At 39.0% G+C, this 20,941-nt stretch overlaps 1 pseudogene; it reads left to right on the top strand.

Annotated features, from left to right (window-relative positions):
- The first annotated feature begins 10,029 nt into the window (after positions 1–10,029).
- Positions 10,030–11,709, top strand: LOC146886909 (uncharacterized; annotated as a pseudogene).
- Positions 11,710–20,941: the final 9,232 nt, after the last annotated feature.

The following is a 20,941-nucleotide window of genomic DNA, read 5'->3' as shown; positions in this document are numbered from 1 at the left end:
CCACCATTAAATCACCATAACTGAGAGCCATTTTCTCTTAACACCAAGCTTCCGCGAATCCACCATCCACCATAGTCACCATTTCAAGCTTTGACCTAACCTAGCTTGAGGAGGAGGCTATCATTTTGTATCAAGAGCTTTGGTTCTACTAGAGCTAAGTTTCTTGTTCCTTACTTATGTTATTGTTATTCTTTGTGTTCATGTATTTTTCTTTCTTGTCTTGTTTCAAATCAACTTCTTTTCCGCACAAAAACTGTGTTGGCAATAACGTGAGCTATTTTAAAAACAATACTGCATTTGGAGTCTAGTTTGAGTCTAGTTTCCAACAAAAAAAATAATGAACGCATTTGGAGTTATGTGGAGAGAGTTATGAGCGTTTTTCATGCATTTTTATGCTTAGGCTTCCATATTTTGTGTTGTTTGTGTGCTTTTATGTTTTTTGAGTCTTGTTTCATGTTACCATTTGGTCATCTCATGTTTGTCTGGTCATTTTTATTTTCAAATCTATCCATGTTGTCTAGGGTCATGTTTAGTCCTTTTAATATCGTTTTCTCCTAGTTTTGAGCTTTCAAAAATCACACAAATATATGTTCTTCTTTGTTTTCAAAACTACACCATATACCACCTTTTGAGGGCTCTTTCTTTACATATTTGAGTTCATATTTGTCATTAGACCATTGGCAAATTCCTAGAGTTGAGTTTCCTTTATGTTTGTTTGAGTTTCATGTCCTATTTTAATTCTAGTAGGTTTTTCTTCTATTTTGGCTTCTTGAACCTTTGAGCTACCAAAAGTGTTTTCAAAATTAGATTTGGTGTGGTAGTGGGGTGTGTGTTGGTGCTGGAAAATGTTAAAAGAAAGAGAAAAGAAAAAGAATCACAACATTGGGTACATCAAAAGCAAGAAAAAGTAGAAAAACAAAAGCAAAAAGTGAAAAGTAAAAAGAGGAAAGGGGACCACTACCACCAAAAAGTCGTGTAAGCACTATAATGTTGATTTGGTGGGGTGATTTACTTTATATTGTGCTTTGTCCAACAACCAAGCTTTATGCACTTGATGCAAACAAAAGAGTGTCTATAGTACACCTTTGGCTTAAGGCTTGTAAAGACAAAAAACATCATTTTCTACTTTAGTATTTTCTTTTTGTGATATATTATAGAGCTTTTCTTTAGGTATTTCTTTTGTGTGCCTAAAATTTTTTCTTATCCTTTATTTTCTTGCTTGTCTCCTTCCTAACTCACGGTTTTGTCATCCTAAAATTCCTTTTGAAGAGCTTTGTTCATTTTTTGCCTTTATTTACTTTATCGTTGGCATTCTATGTAAGACTCGTGGAATTTAATTAATTAAATAAATAAATAATTAATAAATATGGGTAGTGAAAGCCTTTATGACATTTATTTCTGATTTGTATGATGTGGAAAAGTACTAGCTCAAATGGTTGAGAGTACTTGGTTGTGTGAAAAGACTTGGGTTTGAGTCCTATGTATGCCAATTGTGTGTTATTCAATTTATTATTATTATTTTGACAATATGCTTGATCATATTAAGTGATAATATAATCATAAAATTATATTAGTCATTATGAAACATGAATTGGTTAAATGGTTGTGCATTGAATTGACATGAGCATGATAGGGGTTCGAACCTTGGTGAACCTAAATTAAATTTCTTTTTGCTAAAATTAGTTTTGGCATGAAGGTGAAAGGGTAAGTGATGAAGGATTGACCCCAACCAAGGATGGAGGCACATGCTTAAGAAGACTAAGCATGTTTAGAAAGGAAGTTCACTAATTCTTCATCCCTTTCATTTGTGTTTGTTATTTTTGATTCCCTAAGTTGACTTAGTTGAATAAACTTTAGTTGACTTGTTGACCTTTGACTAGGTTTAACTTGTTGACTATAGTTGACTTGACTTAAGCCAACATGCTAATCTATGTTTATTTGCTTTGTAGGTTAATTAGGAGTAAGAAAGCAATGCTAGGTGGCACATGGTGATTGGGGAGCATAAATGATGTGGAGGAGAGAGTAAAGCAAAGACATAAAGCATAAAGTAAAAGGCATAAAACAAGTGTACCTATGTACCTTTGGTCTCCTTTGTTTTTAGCACACTTTGGCAAGTTTTTGGAGACACATGAGACACATTCTTTGTCTCCTTTTGTGCTAGAACGAAATTAGCCTTGCATACACCATAGTTGGCTCTTTTGTCTCTCATTTTTGTAACCTTATTTGACCTAGTTTTTGGAAGCTAGGGTTAGGTTTTTATAGAGACATCCTTAGGTATCTTTTATTTGCTTAGAGGCCCATAAACTCTTCTATATAAGGGGTGCTCCTAGACATGTAAAAGGGTTGAACATTTTGAAGTAAAAACACTCTTGTGTCTCAATCATTTGTGAGAGTTTCCTCCCTAGGGAGTGAATACTTTTAAGCCTTATCTTGCATAGCAAGTGGCGACACACATCCACTCATCTTCAAGGTTGCCATGACTTCTAGCCTAGCCTTGTAGTGGCGTGCTTCTCACATTTTTACCATTTCTTTCCTTTCCATTTTATGTTTTCTTCTTCCTTTAATTATTCTTGGTTTTCTATGATTTATGTGCTTTCCATTTCCTTTTCATTTTGAATCAATCCATCATCTTCTTCTCTTGAGCTTTGTAAAAGGAACCTTCACATCTAGATAACTTGCTATCTTAATGTCCAGTGGGGATTTCACTTAGCTTTCTTAGTCAACTCACACCATATTCAATAATCTTAAAAAGGAACAAGATAATCCTTCATCATGGTAAGGAAACCCTAGCAGCCAAGGGAAGGCTGGAAAACCATCATAAGACAACCATTGAATTGCAATTAACCTTAGTTTAATGGTATTTTCGTTTTGCATCATTTAACCCGCATTAAGACATCATTTAGTTGCCAATTAAGGAAAAGAGAGAGAGGTTTTGTGGCTGACATTGTTGCATATTCAGAGGAATACGAAATTGAGAGTGTGCTGTGAGGATTGAGTGAAGCAAGGAGCTGCATTGAGATAGAAGCGGAGGAGGGTCATTGGTGATCAAGAGGGAACTCACAAAAAGCCCAAATTAAGCTAAGGAAACCAGGTTAGGGGAACTGAACCATGTTATATCTACGTTTAATGCGTAAATGTATGAATTATAGCATGTATATATATGATCCCTCTCTGTTTGCGTTGAAATTCGTGTTTTTGGAATTGCCTGGCGGCACACGCTTACCCGCCAAGTGACGCTTTTATGTTCAACCTAATTATAGGTTTCTTTGATGAAGGGCCTAGCAGTAGTAATTGACCCGCCAGGTGACGCGAGTAATGTGGCTAGGTTTTGATGATTTCAAGGTTCTGGGTTGGGTTTGATTGGGGAAAACAATAACTTTAAATGTTAATTGCCCATTGGATGCTAATATATTCTGAATTACATGAGTTTGGTGGTTAAAATTGACAAGAATGCCATGAACACCCTGTTAGGGTTTAATTGGCGGTTTTTATAATTCGAGTATAATTATAGTAAATTGGCAATGGAACTGTGTTGTATATCGCTAGGTTTGAACATTTATGTCACGGGAATCAAGCTCACGTACGAAATAGTGAAAATAGGCAGAGGAAAGTGTCGAGAAAACGGTAGGAGGATAGCACAGGTGTGGAAATTCTAGGAATTTGCCCAGAACTGCATGCACCGCCAGGCGGCATGGGGTTTGCCGCCAGGCACCATCGCAGCGGCTTGAATCCTTACGTGGTCGCGCGAGTTACTATAAGGATCTTGGACTTTTGGTGAATTAGTTTCGTGCTACCTTTGGAGTTGGGAGTAGTAATTGGATAAAAGCTTTGGTGATGATATGTAGGAGTTAGAAGTGTGAATACTATGATTTGAATGGGAGGCGGGGAAATGTCATTGTAGTGTAGTAGGGGTTGTAGTTCGAGTGAGAACTAAGTGTTGTATAACTTGCTGTGGTATTATTAATAATAAGAGGTTGATAGAGAAAATGTGGGTTTGTAAGATTAATTTGAATTGCCAAGTTGGAAGAATGTGATATATCTATGACTAGACTATGAGTGTTAGGTCATAGGAGGTTTGGTGGATAATTAGCTAAAAATGGGATAATGGATGGAGGGTAAGGTATGAAGCTAACAATGACCTATTTGGATTTAGTAAGGCTGAACTTAAGATAGCCTATTGAATTGCAAACTTAGGTTGGGGAACCTAATTAGATTGAGAACCTTAGTAACCAGTGAAGTTCGTGCTAGCTAAAGTGATTAATTGGGGGAGTTTCACTACTAATTTGGTGCTTGGATTAGAGTACAACCTGTCATTGTGCCTGAATAAGAATTGAGGAAAACGAGTACTACGCAAAGTATTGATATAGCGCCTGGTGGTGGTGCTTGGACCGTTAGGCGATAGCTATACAAATAGTGGAGTTTGAAGGGAGCGACGCCTGACGGTGAGGGAGGTCCCGCCAGGCGATGTCTGTGGAATAGTGGAATTTGAGGCGCTTGGCGCCTGGTGGCACGTGTCCCCCGTCAGGCGGCCTGGAAGCTCATAGCGCCTGACGCCTTATGATCTACGCCAGATAATGTGGCTGTAGTAGAATGGTGTTTTGCTAGTTGTTGTTCGTGGTCTAAAAGGCTTCTAGGATATCTTAAAGGTCGACTTGCTGGTGTTTCTTGAGTTGTGGCTCGAAACGTATCCCTTGAGTTGTGGCTTGGGATATGGATTAAGCATGTGATATTCTCTGAGTTGTGGCTCGAAATAACATCCCTTGAGTTGTGGCTCAGGATGGTAGATGAACACGAGAAACTCTTGAGTTGTGGCTCGGGTTGGCGAGTGTTGCCGGTGTGAGTGTGCTGGTTGTGACCCGCACATATGGGTCCAGATAGATTGCCCTTCTAGTAATTAGTTGACGAGTTTGGTAGTCTTAGGACATTACGAGCTATGTTCGTATTGGGAACTCCACCTGGCGTTACAGTGTGTGATCAATAACATGGTTTCCCATACGTGCTCTATCGGTTATGGTCGATAGGTGTGGCAGCAAGACATCTTGAGATACTCACTAGAAGACGTAGAATACGGTTAGCATGGTTGTGGCCCTGTGATATGAAATCAAAGGATGGAATTCCTTTGGGGTATTTCTGTTATATATATATATATATATATGTGTGTGTGTGTGTGTTGTATATATGTTTATTCTATTAGCTCACTCTATCTGCTTGTGTTTGGCGATGATCATATACAGGATATACGTGAGCAAAGGATGTTGCAGGTGGATCTGGTGAGGCATAGAGACGAAGTCGGGGCTAGCTGGGAGATTTTATAGAGTTGTTTTTATTATGGATTTTACGGATTGTAATCTTTAGTTATGGACACAAATTTATTTTATGAATGAGTTTATAATGTATTTGAGATACTTTTAATTGAAATAAAGTTTGAAATTTCCCGTATAAAGTTCTAGCCGAAAATTACTTATTTAAAAATAAAATTTTAGATAATATATGAATAACCTCATTTATTAATAATTTCTTTTCCAAAAAACGCGAGAAATTTAAAATCCAAAGTTAACGCGTCAATATTAACTAAAATTGCAGCGTTCAATTATTACAAACATAACCGTTTCTCAAAACCATTACAAAATATTTCATGAATAAAACTTGTAAAATTCCCATGGCTGGTCCCCACTTCGACATTATGCATTTGCACGCTCACTTGCATCACCATCTGCTCCCATGTAACAAGTTACATGATCATCGCCACACACAAACAGATAGGGTGAGCTCAAATAAAATGAACAAATACAACATAACATAAATGAAGCATCTTAAAATATAATTCATGTTAGCATTCCCCATTCCTCAGTTTCTCGACTTTCAATCCTTACGATAGGCACCTCTTGAACCCTTAAGTGAGTACGCTGATTGATCTTTGCTGCACAAGTGCTACTCGCCCCTCTGACTACAAGCCACCACCTAATAGTCGACACACGGGAATGAATTGTCACGTCCATAGTCCATGACACCAAGTGGAGTTCCCCAAAACGAACCAAAGTCCATTTTTGTCCCCAGACTACCAAACTCTATTAGATACACTAGAAAGGGCAATCATCCGAAACCTCGTTGTACGAGCCACGATCTCGCACACTCCACTGGACTTCCTAAATCACCATGCTACAACCTAGACTGGCCACGTGTTTCCCCAATACAAGTTACACTCGTAACCTGGCCCCCAGCCAAAGCATCGCATCGTGACCCTCTTCCAAAGCGGTGTAGAAACACTCTTCACGAGCCAACTATGCAACCCAAACCGCTTGGCGTGCCTCTCACGTTGCTAGGCGGAACCTGGTTTCAGACCGCCTGGCAGGCATCTCACACCGCTAGGTGCCGCGCGTCTTACAATAGTCTTGTCACATCGTCGCTGCTGGCAGGACCAACCCTGCCGCTAGGCGCCTTGAGTAGACAGTGGCTACTGCCACTATTTTGGAACTCTATCGCCAAGATTGAACATCAGCGACTTGGGGGTACACTAGAACCGTTAGACATTTCGCAGTGGAAATGGGATAGTATTGCAATGGACTTCGTGACGCATATCCCGAGAACAACTAAGGGAAATGATTCAATCTGGGTGATTGTACACAGATTGACTAAGTGTGCCCATTTCTTGGCAATTAATGAGAAGATGTCAATGGACAAGCTGGCTGAGTTATATGTTAGAGAGGTAGTCAGATTGCACGGGGTGCCAACTAGTATTGTATCTGACATAGATCCGAGATTTACTTCTCATTTTTGGCAGTCGTTGCAGGCAGCTTTAGGGACTCAGTTACGAATGAGTTCTACTTATCATCCTTAGACGGATGGACAGTTTGAGAGGACGATCCAGTCCTTGGAAGACCTGCTGCGAGCCTGTGTTCTGGATCACATGGGCAGTTGGGGTGATATGCTTCCTTTGCTGGAATTCACAAACAACAACAGTTATCACTCCAGTATTGGTATGGCACCATATGAGGCCTTGTGTGGGCGGCGATGCAGGACACCACTGTGTTGGAATCAAGTTGGCGAATCACTAGTGTTGGGTCCAAAGTTCTTACAACAGACTACTGAGAAGGTCAAAGTTATTCAGGAGAGAATGAAGGCGACTCAGAGCAGGCAAAAGTCCTATGCGTACAAAAAGAGGAGGCCTTTGGAATTTGAAGCTGGGGATCATATGTTCCTCCGAGTAACACCGACAGCGGGAATCATGAGAGCCATCAAATCAAGAAAGTTAACTCCGAGGTTTGTTGGACCCTATAAGATACTGAGAAGGATTGGCACTACAGCCTATGAGATTGCCATGTTGCGGCACTTGGCGAATCTGCATAATGTATTTCATGTTTCTTAGTTGAGGAAATACATAGCAGACCCATCCCATGTGCTAGAGTTAGATGATATTCAGATCAAAGAAGACTTGACCATAAACACCTGGCCAGTGCGGATCCTCGACTCGCAAGTGAAAAAGCTGCGAGGAAAGGAAATAAAGATAGTGAAGGTTCTCTAGGATGAAATCACTCAAGAGATGACTTAGGAGATGGAGGATCGCATGAGGCAATCCTACCCACACTTGTTTCCTGGTAAGTGCAATTTTCGAGGACGAAAATCTTTCAAGGTGGGGGGAATGTAAGACCCGAGACATTTAAATAATTAAATTAATAATTATTTAATAAATGCGGGTAGGGGAAGCCTTTATGGCACTTAATGTTAATTGTTGTGACGTGGAAAAGTACTAGTTCAAGTGGTTGAGAGTACTTTAATTGTGTGAGAGGACTTGGGTTCGAGTCCTATGTATGCCTTTGTGGGTTATTTTAATTCATGCATTATTTCGTAGTATATTTGAATGCTAGACGTGATAATATAATTCGAAAATTTTAGCAATTATCACAAATGTGAATTGGTTGAATTTTAGGGTCCCACCCAGGCGAGGAAACCATGTTTTGAGCGACAAAGTCCCTCGCTCAGGCGAGAGGTACTCGCCTAAGTGAGAAATCGGGGTAGGTTCATGGATGGTGGATAACATGTGATGGTATGAGCGGGGAGGGAGGTTCATACTCGACCACTCTCCTGTGGGGATACGAGCGAGGTAGGTTCGTATGTTTCGTGCTCACAGTTGAGAGATGCTGCGTGCGAGGAGGTACGTAGCTTGTGGATCACATGTGTTGGACTACGAGCGGGGAGGTTCGTTGAGGTAGGACCATGAGCGGGCAGGTTCGTGTGAGCATCAGAAGTCCTAAGTCCATGACTAACCTTGTTGTATGTTAGTAGTTGAAAGCCTTGGGGCGTGTTGAGAATGTAACTAAGATGTAATTACGATACTAAGATTGGGTGTTTTCTATTATTTAATTTATGTGATTTTTATATATATTGTTGAGCTCACCCTTTTTTGTGTGTGCTTGGCGATGATCGTGTAATTTTACACGGGAGCAGTTGATGATACAGGTAATGCTGCTAACACTCGAGATGGAGAGAGGGACTAGCTGGGAATTAGAGCTAGGGAATTATTATGTTTTAAAGTTTTATTTAGAACTTGTAATAACTTTTGGAATTTTTTTTATATATTAAATGATTGTCACATTGAACATTAAATTTTGTTTTGTGTCCGCGACGGGAATTAATAAAGTTGCGACGTTCAAGCTTCTTTTTGTATCTTTAAATATTTAATTAAGTAATATCTTTTAGGGATGTTACACTCTACAATACTAAGTCCGATTTCCCATAAAATCATGCGATAGAGTCCCCTAAGCATAATATACCAGAACAAGCGTCATATTTGCCCCTGTTCTGAGGTGTCGCCTGACGGTTGATCTTGTGTCGCCAGGCAGTGCATCCTAACCTGGGTTTTTCCCATATTTTTTCGGCACCTGTCGTGACCCCAAATAATCCCATTTACAATACCCACCATTATACTGATATAGTTTCAAGTGAACACATCATATAGGGTTCATGCTTTATCCATTTTAACATCTTTGCACTAAAAACTACGCACTAATTACAGACATAGATCATGCTTATTCATTCTCAACCCCAACATGAACCCTAATTCCCCAATTTCATGCAATATTCTTACATTCACCATATAACTATTACCTGCAGTCACATACATCCATAAAAATTCATATTCATGCATATAGATCATCACAACAACATCACAGATAACATAAAAAACCCAGAGCAACCCAATAACATAGAAAACTGGGTCTAAAGCTTATGTCGCATAGCCGGTTGCACATGACCGCCAGGCGGTTTCTGGAAAATTCCAGAAACCCGAACGAAACTCGCATGACACGGGAAAATTCCTTCCCAGTTCCTTAGGCACAGCACCAAAACATACAATAGAAGATTAAAACACCAAATACAAACTCCCCTAACATGGATATTCCTTACTCAATTGAGGATTGCTCAAAACTCCTTTCTTTTGATATTGACAATGTGCCTCCCTTAGATAAGCTTCCCAACACTGCAATAGTCTCTCCCAATTCAGCCTACGCACTCAAAATTCTTCTCCCTTCAATACTCAAATCTTGAGTTGGAGAGAAAACGAAAAAGGAGTGAAACACTTGGAGAGGAATACATAACATCCTTTCTTGTATTGCTATTTTTGGATTTGTAATTTTGTATTCGTTTGGACTTGTAATTCATGGCCAAGTTAGGTGTCTTAGGTGAGTCATAGGTACTCAATCCCATCTCCTATTTTGAACCTGTAATCTCTTCTAACTCCACCATTAGGCCGCATAGTTTAGTTTAATTGCTTTCCTCAATTGCTTTCTTTTTGTTTGTAGTTTAGTGTGAGTTTAATTGCTTTTCAAACCTAATTCCCTTTGAGAGGTTAGGTGTAAGAGGGCTTAAGGTAGCTTTGGCAAGGAAAGGCTTAGATTTTAAGTAATCCTTAGTGATTCTCCTCCCTTTCCTGAAAGTGGATTCAAAGTTCTTTTGCTTTTTAAAATCCCTTAAAGAATTAGAATTTGAAATACAAGTTTGTTTGTTGTGTAGCATCTTTTCGAAAACTTTAAGATGTCTAAAGCTCCTTCTAAGGCTCCATCTTACCAAACTGGTAGTGATTCTAGTGAAGTGCCTAGTTTACAACACTTGGCTAAAGAACTAAAGTTACTAAAAATATGGCAAAGACAAGAATCCATTTTAAAAGAGAAAGAAAGAGTTGAAAGGGATGAATATCTTACAACCTTAGAAGAAGAGCTTAGGATACTTAATGCAAAACAAGTTAAAGTTCAAGAAGTGTTGAGACAAAGGAAAAGTAGGAGTAAGAGTGTGAGCAACTCAAGGAGAAGCTCCCAACATAATACACAACTAACACACTATGTGGAGGATAGTAGGATTTTGAACCAATACTATCAACCTCCTTCACCTAGAAGGCCAAGAAGGGAGCGTGAACACCAAAAGCCTAAAGAAGTTAGGTTGACCTTCCTCATTTCCATGGGAAGGAAAATGTAGAGGCATACCTAGATTGGGAAATGAAAGTGGAACAACTTTTTGAGTGCCATCAAGTGACTGAGGAAAGAAAGGTATCCCTAGCCACCTTAAGCTTCCAAGGGAATGCCATGTATTGGTGGACTTCCCTAGTGAGAGAAAGAAGACTCTCCAACTCCCCCCAAGTAGAGTATTGGAAAGACCTAAAGAGTGCCCTAAGAAGAAGACACATACCTTCCAACTACAATAGGGAGCTTATGGATAAACTCCAAAGGCTCCAACAAAAGAACATGAGTGTGGAAGAGTATAGACAAAAATGGAGCTTTATATGATGAGGGCGAGAATTAGAGAAGGAAAGGAAACCACCATTTCAAGGTTTTTAAGTGGACCCAATCTTGAAATTAGAGATAGAGTGGAATTGTTGCCCTACCAAGACTTAAATGACTTGGTACAAATTTGCATTAAGGTTGAGCAACAACATATGAGAAAAGGTTTGAAAGATAACTACTCAAATTGATATGTCAAGAGAGACTACAAGAGGGAGGGAAAACAAATCAAAAGAAAGGAACCCTCTAGAAAATTTGAGAAAGAAAAAGAGAAACCCAAGGAGGGATCATCATCATTCATGCGCACAAGTGAGATCAAGTGTTTTAAATGTCAAGGTAGAGGTCATATCTCATCACAATGCCCCTCCAAGAGGACCATAATCCTAATGGGTGTTGATGCATATAATAGTGAAGAAGAGAAAGAGAAAAGCACAAGTGAGGATGAGAGTGAGGGAGAAGATTCCTACCCTTGGGAGGGAGATCTACTTATGATGAGAAGAGTTCTTAAAAATCAACCTAGTCATCAAGTCCTAACCCAAAGGGAGAACATCTTTCATACAAGATGTAAAGTTTCAAACAAAACATGTTCTCTCATTGTGGATAGTGGCTCATGTTTCAATTGTTGTAGTACTAGGTTAGTGGAAAAGTTAGGTCTCAAAATCAAACCCCATCCAAACCCTTACAAACTTCAATGGCTTAGTGAAGGAGGGGATTTGAATGTGGACCAACAAGTGGAGATCAAGCTCTCTATAGGAACTATGAGGATAAAGTTCTTTGTGACATAATCCCTATGGAAGCTTGTGACATTCTCTTAGGTAGACCTTGGCAATTTGACAAGAAAACTATGCACAATGGTCTTATTAATGAGATTACTCTCCACCATAAGGAAAAGAAGTTTGTTCTTCATCCCCTAACACCTTCCAAAGTGTTTGAGGATTAATTACAAATGAGGAAACTAAGGGATGAAGAGAGAAAGGAATAGAGCATGCACAAAGAGTTAGGGGAGTAAGCTCCTAACACATGCATTCATGAAGAGGGGGAAAGTAGTATTCCTCCAAAGGTAACTCAAAAGGAGAATAATTTGTCTAAGAGAACTTTAAAGAAAACTCTCCTATGTGAGCAACCTTTGTACCTCCTCTTTTGTAAAGGAGCACTTTCATGCATACTTTTAAATCTAGAACCCAAGTATCCATCTCTTTTGGAAAAACTTTTGGAAGAATTTAATGATGTGTTCCCTCAACAAGACCCTAAAGGTCTTCCACCAATTAGGGGCATAGAACATCAAATAGATTTTGTTCTTGGGGCAAGCTTACCTAGTAGGCCAACCTATAGAACAAATCCCAAAGAAACCAAGGAGATTTAAACTCAAGTAAAAGATTTTCTAGACAAGGGGTGGGTTCAAAAGAGCTTAAGTCCATGTGTCGTGCCCGTGTTGTTAGTCCTTAAGAAAGATGGAAAATGGAGAATGTGTTGTGATTGTAGGGCTTTCAATAACATCACCATTAAGTATAGGCACCCAATTCCAAGGCTAGATGACATGTTAGATGAGTTGCATGGGTCCACCATGTTTTCCAAGATAGATCTTAAGATTGGTTATCACCAAATAAGAATAAGAGAAGGTGATGAGTGGAAAATTGCATTTAAGACTAAATTTGGTTTCTATGAGTGTTTAGTGGTGTCATTTGGCTTAACTAATGCACCTAGCACTTCAATGAGATTAATGAACCATGTCCTTAGGGATTGCATTGGGAAATTTGTGGTTGTGTACTTTGATGACATCCTAGTGTGTAGCAAGAGTCTTCATCATCATCTAGGACATTTGAAGGTTGTTCTCTCCACTTTGAGGGACAATCAACTTTTTTCAAACAAAGAGAAGTACACATTTTGCGAAAATAGTGTGGTCTTTTTATGTTTCATAGTGAACAAGCATGGTGTGCATGTTGATCCCATCAAAGTCTAAGCCATTAAAGATTAGCCAAATCCCCAAAATGTATGAGAAGTTAGGAGTTTTCATGGTCTAGCTTCCTTTTATAGCTTCACCTCTCAACGAGTTGGTGAAAAAGGATGTGAAATTTATGTGGGGAGAGAGACAAGCGTTGGCTTTCAAGAAAATCAAAGAGAAGCTTACCAATGCACCAATTCTAGCTCTCCCAAACTTTGCAAAGACTTTTGAGATAGAATGTGATGCTAGTGATGTAGGGATAAGAGGAGTTTTGTTACAAGAGGGACACCCCATTGCCTATTTTAGGGGAAAATTCAATGGTGTCACTCTTAACTACCCTACCTATGATAAAGAGTTGTATGCTTTAATGAGGTCTCTTTAAACTTGGGAGCATTATCTGGTCTCCAAGGAGTTTGTCATTCATAGTGACCATAAGTCACTAAAGTATTTGAGGGGGCAACACAAGTTGAACAAGAGACATGCAAAGTGGATGGAATATTTGGAACAATTACCTTATGTGATCAAATATAAGAAAGGAAAATCAAATGTTGTGGCCGATGCTCTTTGATAGAGGTCGTACCCCACCAAATTAAAATAGATTAAATGTAGTATATGAAAGTTGAACCTAGTCGTCTCCTAACGACCAATATTTTCGTCTATAGCTTCAATTTCCAGATGATCACAACAATATAACACATGGGGGGTTTGACAGATTCACAATGCTAATTAACATATTAAATTAATGCGACAGTGATTAAAAACGTATTGACATCCTTGATTCAAACACAACTTCATTTATCATAGGCCACCAAATTAACACCTCTGCTTTCTCTCAATCCACTAGATAAAAATCCACTAAGCGAAAATTACAATTCAACTTCATTATGCAATTAAGCGATGCACACATCCTTAAATTCGTGACAGCAAACCTACATACATTAAGCATGAACATAACTTAACCCAAACATATGCAATTACTCTATAAATTAAGTACAAACAGATTCAGAACAAAGTGACATGACAAATTTCACAAAACAAGCACAACCTCAAAGCTTCACTGCATTTTTCATCAAGGAGTCAATACACGAATTTAGCTAGACATGAAAATATGCCAATTAAACACTTCAAATCTGCATGCAACAAAACAGAACATAAAAAACCCTAACCTACGAATTGTTAAACGCAAATCAAGAGCAAAAGAGAGATTTTAAAGCTTCAATGGAATGAAAAACGTTGTTATGATATATAAATCTGAAAACCCCATCAATAGGTGCTGTTCCAAGTCAATAAAATCCACAAAATGAGCTGCCCAATCTATCAAATGCATTCAAAATGTAAATGCCACATTGGGTGCTGTCAAATGTGCATAGAAATGGCAAAAACTAGTGCAAAAACATAAAAAACGAGTGGAGCACCTCCATGGACACCCACCAAAGCTTGAAAGAGCGAAAATGGAGGTTGGAGAAGAGTGAAGAAGAAAAAGTGCGCTAGTGCATGCCAAGAGACCCAATTTTCGTGGTCTTGTCAACTCTGCCACCATTATTTACAAAATTGCCACTCTACCACTCAGAATTACAAAAATGCTAGGATGGACCTTAAATGCTGGCCCATTCACTTAGATGACGTGGAAATGATGTGGAAATGATGTGACAACTTTCTTCAACTGAATATTAATGTCCAAGCTCCAAAATTGCTTCACCCAAATACCTAAAAATAATTAAAAACGAAAATTAGGCCAAATAATGTGAAATTAACTCAAATTTGGAACAGTGGTCCAATAAAGCCCATTAGATGAAAACACACTAAGGATGAGCAATTAAGCACTGAACAACTGTTAAATGGGTACACAAAGGCTAGTGGAATGGAGGAAAATGATGACTCATCACTCTTTCTAGAAGACACAACCTCTTTTCAAAACTTGGGGCATAAATTCTTGGTTTTGATCACATGGGAGAGATGTATGATCAAGATGATTTCTTTTCCTCCACTTTTGCTAGTTGTCAAAAGAAGGCTCAAGGGGGGTACTATGTGTCCAAGGGATATTTGTTTAGAGAGGGTAAGTTGTGTGTGCCTCAAGGTTCCCATAGGAAGCTCCTCATTAAGGAGTCACATGAGGGAGGTCTCATGGACCATTTTGGAGTTGATTCAACTCTTAGCATTCTTCAAGAAAAAATCTATTGGCCCCACATGAGAAAGGAAGTTCAAATACATTGTGATAAGTGTTTTGCATGCTTGCAAGCCAAGGCTAAGACTATGCCTCATGGTTTATACACCCCCTCCCCATTACATCATCCCCATGGGAAGACATTAGCATGGATTTCATCCTTGGTCTACCCAAGACCCAAAGGGGATTTGACTCTATTTTTGTGATTTTGGATAGGTTTAGCAAGATGACTCACTTGATACCATGCCAAAAGGTAGATGATGCAAGCTACATAGCAAAACTCTTCTTTAGAGATGTGGGTGTTACATCCCGTCTGGATATTACAAATTTTTAAATAATAAAATAGAAGCATAATAATAATACCTCATTTATTTAAATTCATTTCCCCAAAATGCAGAAAATTTAAAACATTTAATTCATCATAAAATACCTGAAATCCATAATTTATAAAAACTCAGACTACAAAATTAAGTTCAATAATCCAATGATTACAAAATTCTCAAAATTCTTAAAGCAGTAATTAAACTCTGTAGAAAATTCCCCAAGCTAGCCCACGCTTCGCCGCTATGCCTCACCAAATCCACCTACAACATCATCTACTCACGTGTATCGCAATACAGATCATTACTAAACACAAGCAGATAGGGTGAGCTAACAGTATAAAACATATACATACAATTCATGAATTATTCACACACATCAAAGGAACTCCTATCCTTTGATTCCTCACAACATGGCCACCACCATGTCATCCATGATCTACGTCTTTAGATGAATACCTCAGGATGTCTTGCCGCCACACTTACAAGCCACAACTTTTAGAACACGTGCAGGAAACCAACTACAGACCATACTCTGTAACGCTAGGTGGAGTTCCCAATATGAACATAGTTCGTAACGTCCCAAGACTACCAAACTCGTCAGCCACATACTGAGGAAGGCAATCTATCTGGACCCATCCGTACAAGCCACAACTTGCACACTCACATCGGTAACACTCACCAACTCGGGCCACAACTCAAGAGTTCGTCATGTTCATCCGCAATCCCGAGCCATAACTCAAGAGATGCCATTCCGAGCCACAACTCAAGGAATGCCACGTGCTTAACCCCTTATCCCGAGTCACAACTCAAGGGATACGTTCTGAGCCACAACTCAAGGAACACCAGCAAGCCGACCTTCGAGGTATCACCAAAGCCTTGTAGACCACGCACATCAAAAGCAATCAAGCACTCTGCCTCTGCATTATCCCTAGCGCTGCTCCTGAGCTGCTAGGGGAAATACACTTCCAGACTGCCTGGCGGGGAACACGTGTTGCCAGGCGCCAAGCGCCATTAGTGTCACTCCCTTCAAAGACATCGCCTTGCGGGACTAACCTCACCGCCAAGCGACACGTGTTCCAATTCTCCTCTGATTTTGTAGTTATCGCTTGGCGGAGCAAACCCCACCGCTAGGCGATACACCAGTACTCACGCAGTACTGGTTTTCTAGACACCCAGAATAGATTTTCACCAAGTAATTGACATCCATTCTCACCTATTTAATGTACTACTGTTGTCTGTATTTCCAGTTAGGATCCTCACTCCCTTATACTCAAAGCATTACCAAATTTATAAACCGTATGTTACTCTATACCCCCCACAAGATCAATCCGCTTACAAGATAAGATTATGAATATAATCATTCTACTTTTAATTTACCTAGGCCAGCCACTATACGATTTTAAGACTCCAGTCACCACACCTACTAACACACCAAATTACACTAACTCTTTAATCCTCCTCCCATTTCTTCCCTTGTGCTTTCTCTCCAAGTCTAAGGTATTCATGATTCACATATTTTCCTAGTTTCTCATAACTATATCCTCCAAAACCTACAACAAATTCTAGTCCACGTCCAATCCATCCAGAATGCTAATTTGCATTGCGTTCCGCGCTATCGCCTGGCGGTAGATTACATCCCGCCAGGCGGCACCTTGGTTCTAGAAAACAACTAGATTCTTGTCATTGTTCCTACGCGAAACAACTTTCCAATCGTTCATACCAATCCAATTTCCAATAGATACACTTACATCATTCGCTTACATTCACACTTATCACCTAGGGATAATAATACACATAATTCAACGACTACTGTTCACAAAAGTTATAATAAATCCTAAGTTCTCCAAAGTTCAAACCTAATATTCATGTAGACCCATGTGCATGCAATGTTTCCCCCAATCACCTCTGAATTCCATCCTTTCTCCCTACCCTAAATCAACCCGCACTTAGAGACATACTTTTCTCCGATCCAAATTTCCCAAAACCCCAAATAACATAAAAAATCGAACTCATATGACTAGCGTCGCCTGGCGGGTGTTCATCCTTGTTAGGCCATTCATGAGAAAACCCATAAACTAGGTTGCGTAGCTTGTGTCGCCTAGCAAAACATAGCTCACCGCTAGGCGGTTCCTCCTAGGAACCCAGAAATGCACATAAAACAACATGAGTCGCCCAACGGCAGTTCCTCGCCCACCAAGCGATTTCTGGAAAATTCCAGAAACACGAAATTTAAGCCAAGCCAAAAAATAATCATGCATAATCATTTGTATATTAAACAATAGAATTTAAAAACACAAGATGAACGGGTTCCAACTCCCCTAACCTGGACTCCTTGCTCCAAAAATGCATAATTCTTTGAGTCCTTGATCTCAGTTCGCGTTAGCTCGTGATTCATCCTTCAAGGCTATTTCTCACCCTTTGCACAATGATTCACTCTGAAATTTACTCTCTCAATATGCACCAATGGCAGCCTCGGCAAAACCACTCTCCCCTTCTTAATTGATCACTTAAACATTTTTTAATTGAAGTTAATGGTCCAAAAACCAAAATTTGTATTAACATGGCCCTAATTGCCATTCAAGACTCATTAGTGGGTGTTTTTCCAGCCCCTCTTGGCTGCCTCTTTTTAGCTAGAGTCTCGGTGCACTTTCACATTAATGCCAAAGACAAATTTGGCAAAAAGAAAGTTTAATTTGGATCTACCAAGGTTCGAACCCATCACCATGCCAATGTCAAATCAATGCACAACCATTCAACCAATTCATGTTTCGTGATAATTCCTATAAATATAGGATTATATTATTACTCCCCAGGATCAACTATACTATTAAAATAATGCACAATTAAAAATAACACACAATTTAGCATACATAGGACTTAAACCCAAGTCCTTTCAACACAATCAAGTACTCTCAACCATTTGAGCAAGTACTATTCCACGTCATACAATTTAACATTAATTGCCATAAAGGCTCCCACTGCTCGCATTTATTAATTAATTAAATTTCACGGGTGTTACATGGTGAAACTCCATTTTTTGCCTTGGACCATTGTATCAGATAGGGACACCAAGTTCCTTAGCCATTTTTGGAAGACACTTTGGTCTAAGCTAGGAACCAAGCTTCATTTCTCCACCTCTAGTCACCCCCAAACTGGTGGGTAAACCGAGGTTGTGAATAGGGTTTTAAGAACCACGTTGAGGACTATTTTGAAAGGAAACCATAAATCTTAGGATGAATACCTTCCCCACATTGAGTTTACATATAATAGGGTGGTTCACAAGACCACCAAAAATCTCTCCATTTGAGGTTGTGTATGGCTTCAACCCCCTCACTCCTTTAGACGTCATACCTCTCCCAAATCCTAGAAATTTTATTCATAAGGAAGGGATATCTAGGTCAGAATTTGTGAAGAAAATGCATGATAATGTAAAGTCTCAAATACAACACCAAACTGAGAGATACACCAAACAAAATAATAAGGAAAAAGGGAATTGATTTTTGAGGAAGGAGATTGGGTATGGCTTCATTTGAGCAAAGATAGATTTCCAAAATAAAGGAAGTCCAAACTCAATTCTCGTGGTGATGGAACTTTTAGAGTGCTTCAAAGAATTAATAATAATGCATATATGCTAGAATTACCATGTGAGTATGATGTGAGTACTACTTTCAATGTTTGTGATCTAACCCCTTTGTAGGAGATTTGGAGCAAGATGAAGATGAAGAACCTATAGATTTGAGGTCAAATTCTTCTCAAGAGGGAGGGGATGATGGCACACCCTTAGCTAAGGGTTCAAGAACAAGAAGCATGGCTAAGCAAATTCAAGAAGAGTTAGCAACATCTAGTTAAGGTGAAGCTAAACTCCTTTTCACTTGGGCCATCATGGAGCATTTTTAGACCTTGTATTAAGGGTCATGTAGCGTAGGTTTTCCTTTGTAGGTCCTGTATTAAGAGCCATGTAGTGTAGGGTTTTAAAAATAATCTTACTTAATTAGGGAGCATCATATGCGCCTATCTTAAGCAACTCTTTGATGTTTAATTATGTTAATCAAGCTAACTTAGGAAAGCATCCCACATGTGCCACATGGCAAGCTCTTTAATGGAGAGTTCTCTTACAAAGGTAGTGGCCATGTGTCATTGTCCTATTAGAGAAGCTTTTTATAAAGTAGCTTTCCACATGATAACACATGAGTGGTTTGTTTTGTGAGAGTGAGGATTGCCACATGTCAAACTCTCGTCCACCAAGATAGCATTTTAGGGTTTTGGTGCATGTTGGCATTTTAGGATTTGGACCATTTTGGAGACACCTTACTCTATAAATAGAGATGTCCCCCCATGTATTTCTCACTTTGAGAATGATAATGTTATGCTCCCAAAATTATTTTTGGTCCATACTTCTTCTCTTAGTCACTTGCTAGAACATCCCAAGAGGTCCACAAATACATCCCACCCTTAAATCACCAAATCGAGAGCCATTTTCTCTCAACACTAAGCTTCCATGAATCCACCATCCACCATAGTCACCATTTCAAGCTTTGACCCAACCTAGCTTGAGGAGTATGCTATCACATCCTCATACAAAGAACAACATCTAAAGCACCAAGGATACACAAAGAATCATAAACATTAACAAGAGTAGACCACAAAGAGTGATGAGTAGTGTAAGTAGTTGCACCATAAAACTCCAACAACCTGTAATTTAACATCATTAACCATAACAACAAATGAAATAAATTGACTAGTAATATAAAAAATATCAAACGTGGAATCACTTCTACCAAAGAATCACAATCTGGCAATCTTAGTAGAAGAATCAGAGACAACCAACAACTTAAAGTTCAAACTATAAAAAATAGCATGATAAGAATTAAAAGAAGTCATTGGTTCAACTAAGAAAAGAAAATTGGGTTAGTGCTTAGTAATTAAATTTCATAGCACATTAAGAGTTTTATGATTAGCCAAACCCTTTAAATTCCAAAATAGGCCTTTAAAACTTATGATTGCCTTTTAGAATTCCCTACTTTCGAGGATTTGGCGTTAGCTTTCTTTGGAATTCCCCTGCCTATTTTCCTAGTACTTTGAATTGACACATCATCTTGATGGAGGATCGTCTCAAATTTGGGGTGAATATGCATCTTCGACAGTAAGGGCGTAAAAACCTTAGAATGAAATGGGAGATAATGGAGGACGTCAATTTGGGGGATTGGAGAATGGAAGGAAACCACGCCACTTGGAGGAGATTTCAAGATAAGGGAGGAAGATTCGCCACTTTGAATCAAAGATTCAAAGATAAGAATAAGTGGTTCGAAGGAAAACCTTGAAACTTGAGAGAAAAAAATCAAATTTTCATATACTTAAATCTGACTAGAAATGTGTATCACAAATGCTTATATACTATAGGCCTAAACACAAAAAGCCCAACACAACTAAAAGTCTGATAAAGCCCAAACATAAAATTACAAAGTTATAACTAAAAAGTTCGTATTCTAATTTGAAGGTCATTTGATATCCCTATGAAAGTCCTAGGTATGCTTCCATAAACTACTTCGAAATCTTTGTGACACCACAACAGGTTGCACCCGAACACGCTGAGCCACATCAAGTTGTACCTTAACGGACTCCACAACAGGCAATATCACAGTAACAAAATGTAGCACAATAGTAGGTTGTTGCATCTCATTAGAAGGTTGTTGAACCACATATTGCATTACAAGATTCTCAAGTTGCTCCACAGGCTGCTGTA

This window comes from Vigna unguiculata, chromosome 4 (genome assembly GCF_037176805.1).
Source record: "Vigna unguiculata cultivar grain cowpea cultivar isolate G323 ecotype 2 chromosome 4, ASM3717680v1, whole genome shotgun sequence".
Taxonomy (NCBI): Eukaryota; Viridiplantae; Streptophyta; class Magnoliopsida; order Fabales; family Fabaceae; genus Vigna; species Vigna unguiculata.
Note: the sequence above shows the minus strand (reverse complement) of the source record. Positions and strands in the feature narration are given on the sequence as shown.